General features: G+C 40.0%; 1 non-coding gene across 1 annotated transcript; it reads right to left on the reverse strand.

Annotated features, from left to right (window-relative positions):
- Positions 1 to 3270: 3270 nt before the first annotated feature.
- Positions 3271 to 3435, reverse strand: LOC122557567. The gene has a single exon (XR_006313869.1). It is a non-coding gene; the product is annotated as a U1 spliceosomal RNA (small nuclear RNA).
- Between the last annotated feature and the right edge of the window lie 3962 nt (positions 3436 to 7397).

Here is a 7397-nt window from a genome sequence, read left to right on the forward strand (position 1 = left end):
TTCAGGTAGATAGCTGACCACTCTTCCCCATGGTAGGAGTAAATAGAGGGCATAGGTTTAAGCTGAGAGGGGAGAAAAATGAAAGGACCCAGAGGGGTGGTGCATGCCTGGAACAGGCTGCCAGAGGAAGTGGTGGAAACGAGTACAATTTTGTGATTTAAGAAATATTTCAATGGGTACATCGATGGGATAGGTATGGAGGGATAGAGAGCAAACAAAGGCAAATGGGACTAATTTAATTGTGAAAACTGGGTGGCAGAGACAGTTTGGGCCAAAGGGCTTGTTGCTATGATGTACACCTATATAATTCTATGACTCTATATTCAGTGACTTAGCCTCCATAACTTTTCTCTTGTGATTAAGAATTCCACAAATTCAATACTGTCTGAGTGAAGAACTGTTTCCTCATCTCAGTCCTAAATAGCCGACGCCATATCCTGACACTGTGAACTCTGGTTTAGACTCCCCAACCAGGGAAAACATATAATAAAAACGAGCATGCTGGAAAAACTCAGCAGGTTTGGTAGCATCTATGAAGAGAGAAACAGTTAACTTTTTGAATTCAATATGACTCTTCTTCAGAATTTCCTGCATTCATCTCTCTTAGAATTTTGTATATTTCAATCTGACTCCCCTCTTGTTTCTAAACTCTCGTAAATGCAAGCCCAATCAAATCAATCTCTCCATATAGGACTATCCAATCAACCTTACTCTCAGTCTAGTGAAACTTCACTGGACTCTCTTTCTTAGGTGAGGAAATTAAAATTGCATACAATACTCCTGATGTGGTCTCACCAAATCCACGATCAACTACAACAAGACATCCCAACGTCTGAACTCCAGTCCGGTTGAAATTAAGGCCAACATACCATTTGCATTCCTAAATGTTCGCTGCATCTACCTGTCTACCTTCATTGAATAGTATATAAGAACACCCAGACCCCTTTGTATATCCAATTTCTGAATATATCACCTTTTAAATTGTACTCTTCCACTCATTCAACTTGACTAAACCTTGAAATTCCTGAAGAAGGGCTTATGCCCAAAACGTCGATTCTCCTGCTCCTTTGATGCTGCCTGACCTGCTGTGCTTTTCCAGTAACACATTTTCCAGCTCTGATCTCCAGCATCTGCAGTCCTCACTTTCTCCTAAACCTTGAAATTTCCTTGCACAACTCACAATCCTACCCCCTTTTGTGTCATCAAAAAACATGCAAAATGTTGCATTTTGTTCCTTTTTCCAGGTAAATTATATTGACCGTGATTGCTGGGGCCCTAGCAGTGATCCTTGTAAAGAGTCATTTATTCCTACTGTCTATTTCCTGTCTGAGAGGGGACATATTTAGACTGTGAAAGTGCATTAGCAAGACAAGGAAAATACGTATTATGAATGGGTCCAGGTTCTCTGATGCAGTGTATCAGCTGAGTAACTATCCAATGGGCACTAGGGAACCACAGAATTGAAACAACAGACTTTCATACCCATTTCCCTTTGAGGTTCAAACATATGGCAGCTGCTGTACAATTTGAAATATTTTCATCAGGCTTTTCAAAATATTTGTACATGTAATTCCCAAATTTATAGTCAAGCAAGATATAAGATTGACAAGGTACACAGTTGGCTGTTACATCTATCATTGAATTTCTTTTGCTTACGAAAACTTGAAAAAGTGTTCCACCTTTTTCCCTCACTGTTTAAATCAGACTATCCCATTTTACAGTATGGCACTCAGTAAAGAGACACATCAGTTGACCATAGGAACAGTAGTAAGTGAAAGCAGTGGCATTGCTGATCAAAATTCAACAGTTGACAAACCTACATAATGCAGTGACAGATTGAATAGCTAACAGGCCATATGTTGTCAATACTGATTTTGTGCAAATATGCTCTTGCAGTTGTCAGAGGATGCATAAGGATGTGACTATTATTTCAATATTAATTCACTTGACAATAATTGAGAATCTCAGATGTTTCAGACATACATCAGCAGCAAACCAGACATTCCAAAGAGCAAGAAAATTTCCCAGGGACAGATCCATGATCCACGGTTAACCAGCAAAGTTAAAGATAGTGACAAACTAAAAATAAAACATAAATTGTGCAAAAACAGGTGACAGCTCAGAAGATTAGACATAACACAAAAATAGCAAAATAAAGACTAAAAAATTAATAAGGAGGGGAAAATTAGAATGCAAGGGAAAGCTGGTAAAATCTAAAATAAGAAGATGGCAGATCAATTGAACAGGTATTTTGCATCAGTCTTCGCAATACAGCATAGAAATAGAAGGGATAGAGTAACTCAGGAAAATTATAAGTGCCTGGATCCTGATGTACTCCATCCTAGGATCTTAAAAGAAACAGCTAGAGAGATAGCTGATACATTGGTTTTAATTTTCCAAAATTCCCTGGATTTAAGGATTGGAAGATAGTACATATAACTGTTTTATCCAAAAAGGGAATGGATAAGAAATGTCAGACGATGTAGGTTAACATAGGTCATAAGGAAAATGCTAGATACCATTGTTAAAGAAAGCAAACAGGCAAAAATCAATATGGTTTTGTAAAAGACAAATCATGTTTGACCAATCTATTGAGTTTCTTTGAGGAGGTACCACATGCTGTAGATAAAGAGGAACCAGGGGATGCACTGGACTTAGATTTCCAGAAGCATCTGATAAAATGCGAATCAAAGGTTATTATGGAAAATAAAATCTCTTAGTGTAGGGAGCGACATATTGGCATGAGTAAAAGACTGGCTGGCTAACATGGGGTAGAGAGTAGAAATAAATGTGTATTTTTCAGAGTGGCAAGATGGAACAATTGGTATGCCACAGGATTGGTATTGAGGTCGCAACTGGATGTCAGTTAACTCACTGAGCTGGAAGGTTCGTTTTCAGATGTTTTGTTACCATACATTTCAAAAATATACTTTATTTATAAAATTATTTTGATATCTATACAATTGGTGACGCCATACATCCGTATTCATTGCATTTCTTTACATGCAGAGATCGGTATTAATCATTCGTATATACAAGTCTGTACATCGACTATCCAGATATTCTGCTAAGGCGTCAGCGGAGCCCAATTTCTGGGTGGGCCTCCTGTTCTTTTTAGGCAGGATGAAGTAACTAAGTAAGACGCGTGTTGCATATCTGTCGACTTAGGTGAAATTCAATTCAACGTACATGCATGGTATATAGGAAGCCGTATTAAGCATAAGTGGGCGCCATCTATTGACATGTAACATCTGCTTTTTGTTTGTAAATCAGGGGAGAGCACGGACACAGTCCCCCACTACCACAAATTTTGCAGTCGAGTATCCCGCATTTGGGGAAATCGCAGGCATCAGCACACCCGAAGTGCAATGGGATAGCCCCGTCCTGGAAGAACTTTTTTTTAATTTCAAAAATATGCTTTATTCATAATATTATTTTGATATCTATACAATTGGTCATTCCATTCTTATGCACACATCGCACTTCTTTACATACAGACATCGGAATTAATCATTCGTATATACAAGTCTGTACATTGACCATCCAGATATTTTGCTCAGGCATCAGTGGGGCCCAATTTCTGAGTGGGCCCCCTGTTCTTCTTGGCAGGCAGATGTTACACGGTGGTCTTTCCCCACTACGCCTTGGCAGCAGCTGCCCCAAGCTTCAGCGCGTCCCTCAACACGTAGTCCTGGACCTTGAAATGTGCCAGTATGCAACACTCAGTCGGGGTCAACTCCTTCAGCTGGAAGATCAACAGGTTTCGGACAGACCAAAGAGCATCTTTGACCGAGTTGATGATCCTCTAGGCACAGTTGATGTTCGTCTTAGTGTGCGTCCCGGGGAACAGACTGTAGAGCACGGAGTCTCGCGTCATGGAGCTGCTCGGGATGAACCTCGACAAATACCATGCATTCCTCTCCAGACTTCCTTTGCATAGGCACATTCCAGAAGGAGGTGTGTGACAGTCTCATCCCCTCTGCAGCCGCTTCGAGGGCAGTGTGCGGATGGCAGAGAGTCCAGGCGTGCATAAAGGATCTCACAGGCAGAGTCTTTCTCACCACCAACCGAGCCATGTCTTGGTGCGTGTTGGAAAGTTCTGGCGATGAGGTATTCTACCTTACTTAGTTACTTCATCCTGCCTAAGAAGAACAGGGGTCCCACCCAGAAATTGGGCTCCGCTGACGCCTTAGCAGAATATCTGGATAGTCGATGTACAGTCTGCCCAGGGAACCAGTCAACAGGATCCGCCCTCTCCTTTTCCCTAAGGGTTTCAAGGACACTACGTGTTGACCACTTCCTGATGGACTTTGGTTACCATATTAGGTAACATCATCAGTGAGCCTCCAATGATGTACTGGTGTTATGACCTGTGTTTAGGTTTATTTATGTGTTTAGGTTTCCTTGGGGTGGTGATGTCATTTCCTGTTTGCAATTTATATAGATAACGTGGATGAATAGATGGAAAGTATGAATGCCAACTTTGGTAACAACACAAAGATATGTGGAAATGTAAATTGTGAAGAGCAGATAAGGATACTGCAAAGGGATAACAGATAAGTTCAACGAGTGGGTAAAGAAGTGGTAAATGGAGTATTTTGTGAGAAATGTGAAATTGTCCATTTTGGCAGGAAGAATTTTTTTTAAAAAAAGCTCATTGTCTGAATGATGAGAGATTGTAGAGTTCTGAAATGCAGAGGGATTTGGGTGACTTAATTCATCAACTACAAAAAGTTCATATACAGGTATGGCAATTAGGAAACCTGATAAAACATTATGATTTATTGTGAGGTGAACAGAATACAAGAATAGTAATTTTATGCCTTAATGAGCTATGCGTTTAATGATGTATACCTTTAATGAGTTTATTTTAAAATAATCTTGTCTTGAATACTGGGAAATGCATTCTGTTTTGAAAAATATAGGTAAAAGTAACAAATTCTATATTTATTTGAATTGATATGCAATTTTAATTCATCCAAGGATGTGAGCAAGAGGTCAGTTTTTTATGCCGCTCCTTATGCCTTTTGGAAGATGGTAAACTGTTTTCTTGAACCACTGCAGTCCATGTGGTGGTTGCATCCACAGTGTTGTGTGGAAGAGTTCCAGAATGTCAACCAAACAAGTAAAGGAACGCCAATATATTTTCAAGTCAAGATGGTATGCAGTTTGGAGGAGAACTTGCAAGTGGTGGTGTTCCAATGCATCTGCTGTTCTTGTCCTGCTAGATGGTAGAGTTCACAGGTTTTGACAATGATCTTGCAGAAATCTTGTTAGGTTCCTGCAGTACATCTTTTACATTGTATACACTGTTATCACTCTGCAAGTATGGTTGTGGTGGTCATGGGGTGGGACTGAATGTTGAGGGAGCTAGAATGGATGCCAGTCAAGCAACCTGTTTGTCCTGGTTAGTCTCAAGCTTCCTCAGGTGGAGAGCATTCCATCACACTGCCAACTTGTGCCTTGTAGAAGGTGGACAAACTTTGGAGGAGTCAGGAGATGAGGTACCTTGCTGCAGAATTTCCAGACTTTGACTCATTCTTAATGCCACAGTATTTAACTGGCTGCTCTAGTTACGTTTCTGGTCAATATTGAAAAAGCAGTGCCAAATATTATAGAGTCACGTTTCTGTGCAACAACGAGCTATTATGTTTAAAATATCTGGTCATAGATGGTAATAGACTCTTTCTAAATAAACATTAACATAAATCATGGGTGATGATGCATCCCAGTTCTTATGGGATCCACCTATCACAGAAGGGAGCATTTTTTTAAAAAAGAAGTTATTCTTGTTAAGTGGGTGTCATCCCTACAGGTCAGCATTTATTGCCTATCCCTATTGGACTAGTCCAGGTCGGCTAAGAATTCTCCTAAAGGACATCAATGAAGCAGATGGGCTTTTATAACAGTCAGGAGTGGTTACGTTGTTGCTGTCGGACTAGTTTATAATTTAAGATCATTTAGTGAACTCAAATCTCACCATCTACCATGCTGTGATTTGACCCTATATACCCAGAATATTATCTCAGAATTACTAGCCCCATAGCACTGCCACAAGGCCACCATCTCTGGCTGCAGGCTTCTATGCTCTGCAATTTTCCAGTTTAGTGATAGTGAATGGGCACAATATTTACTAAATGAATCATTTGTTTCCACAAGGTTGGTTATTCTCTTTACTTATTCTTTATTTGATTTAATTTCAGACAAGAGTTGAAAATTTGGTGTTAATTTATCTAGCTGACATTTCATATGTTGTGTTCTCTGTTTGGTGGCAGGATCAGTGGCATCAAGGAGTTCTTAACTATAAATTAATTGCCTATTTAAGTGCCTCACTTGGCACTGGAGCAGGAACATCATTCAAAGCATTTTTTGTCTGGAAATGAATCAGAATGCAAGAGGGAAAATGGCAGAGAACTTAATTTTCACCATCTTGCCTGATTAAATGTCCTCCTCACCTCCAAATTCACCACCAGCTGAAAAGCAAAAAGAAACCCCATCTGAAATCATGATTCATTGGACTGTGCTCAGGTTAAATGTCATGTTTCTCACAACCTCATATCTTTTACATCAAGAGTTAAACAGCACGAAATAGACCCTTCTGTCCAACTCAACCATGTTGACCATACATTCTAATCTGACCTAGTCCCATTTGCCTGCATTTGACCCATATCCCTCTAAACCCTTCTTGAGTTTTAAGATTTGTAGCTCAGGTTGAGGTTCTTGATGTCGGTTTGCTCGCTGAGCTGGAAGGTTCATTTCCAGACATTTCATCACCCTACCAGGTAACATCTTCAGTGGGCCTCAGGCGAAGCACTGTACATGATTCCTGCTTTGTATTTATATGTTTGGGTTTCTTGGGGTTGGTGATGTCATTTCTGTGGTGATGTCATTTTCTTTTTCTCAGGGGGTGGTAGATGGGGTCTAACTCAATGTGTTTATTGATAAGAGTTCCAGATGGAATGCCATGCTTCAAGAAATTCTCATGCGTGTCTCTGTTTGGCTTGACCTAAGATGGATGTGTTGTCCCAGTCGAAATGGTGTCCATCCTTATCTGTATGTGAGGATACTAATTAGAGTGGGTCATGTCGTTTTGTAGCTAGTTGGTGTTCATGTATCCAGGTGGGTAGTTTTCTGCTTGTTTGTCCAATGTAGTGTTTGTTACAGTTCTTGCATGGCATTTTGAAAATGACATTAGTTTTGTTTGTTGTCTGTATAGGGTCTTTCAAGTTCATTAGCTGCTGTTTTAATGTGTTGGTGGGTTTGTGGGCTAAATAATAATTCAAGGAAAAATCTCAGGTAATTTTTATTGTGGACAAGGAGTGATGGGAATCAAATGGATAAGAGCCAAATGAAGCAGCGAATCTTCAGCAAATACACTGACAACATGTGAACTTGAT

The sequence above is a fragment of the Chiloscyllium plagiosum genome, chromosome 15, assembly GCF_004010195.1.
Source record: "Chiloscyllium plagiosum isolate BGI_BamShark_2017 chromosome 15, ASM401019v2, whole genome shotgun sequence".
Taxonomy (NCBI): Eukaryota; Metazoa; Chordata; class Chondrichthyes; order Orectolobiformes; family Hemiscylliidae; genus Chiloscyllium; species Chiloscyllium plagiosum.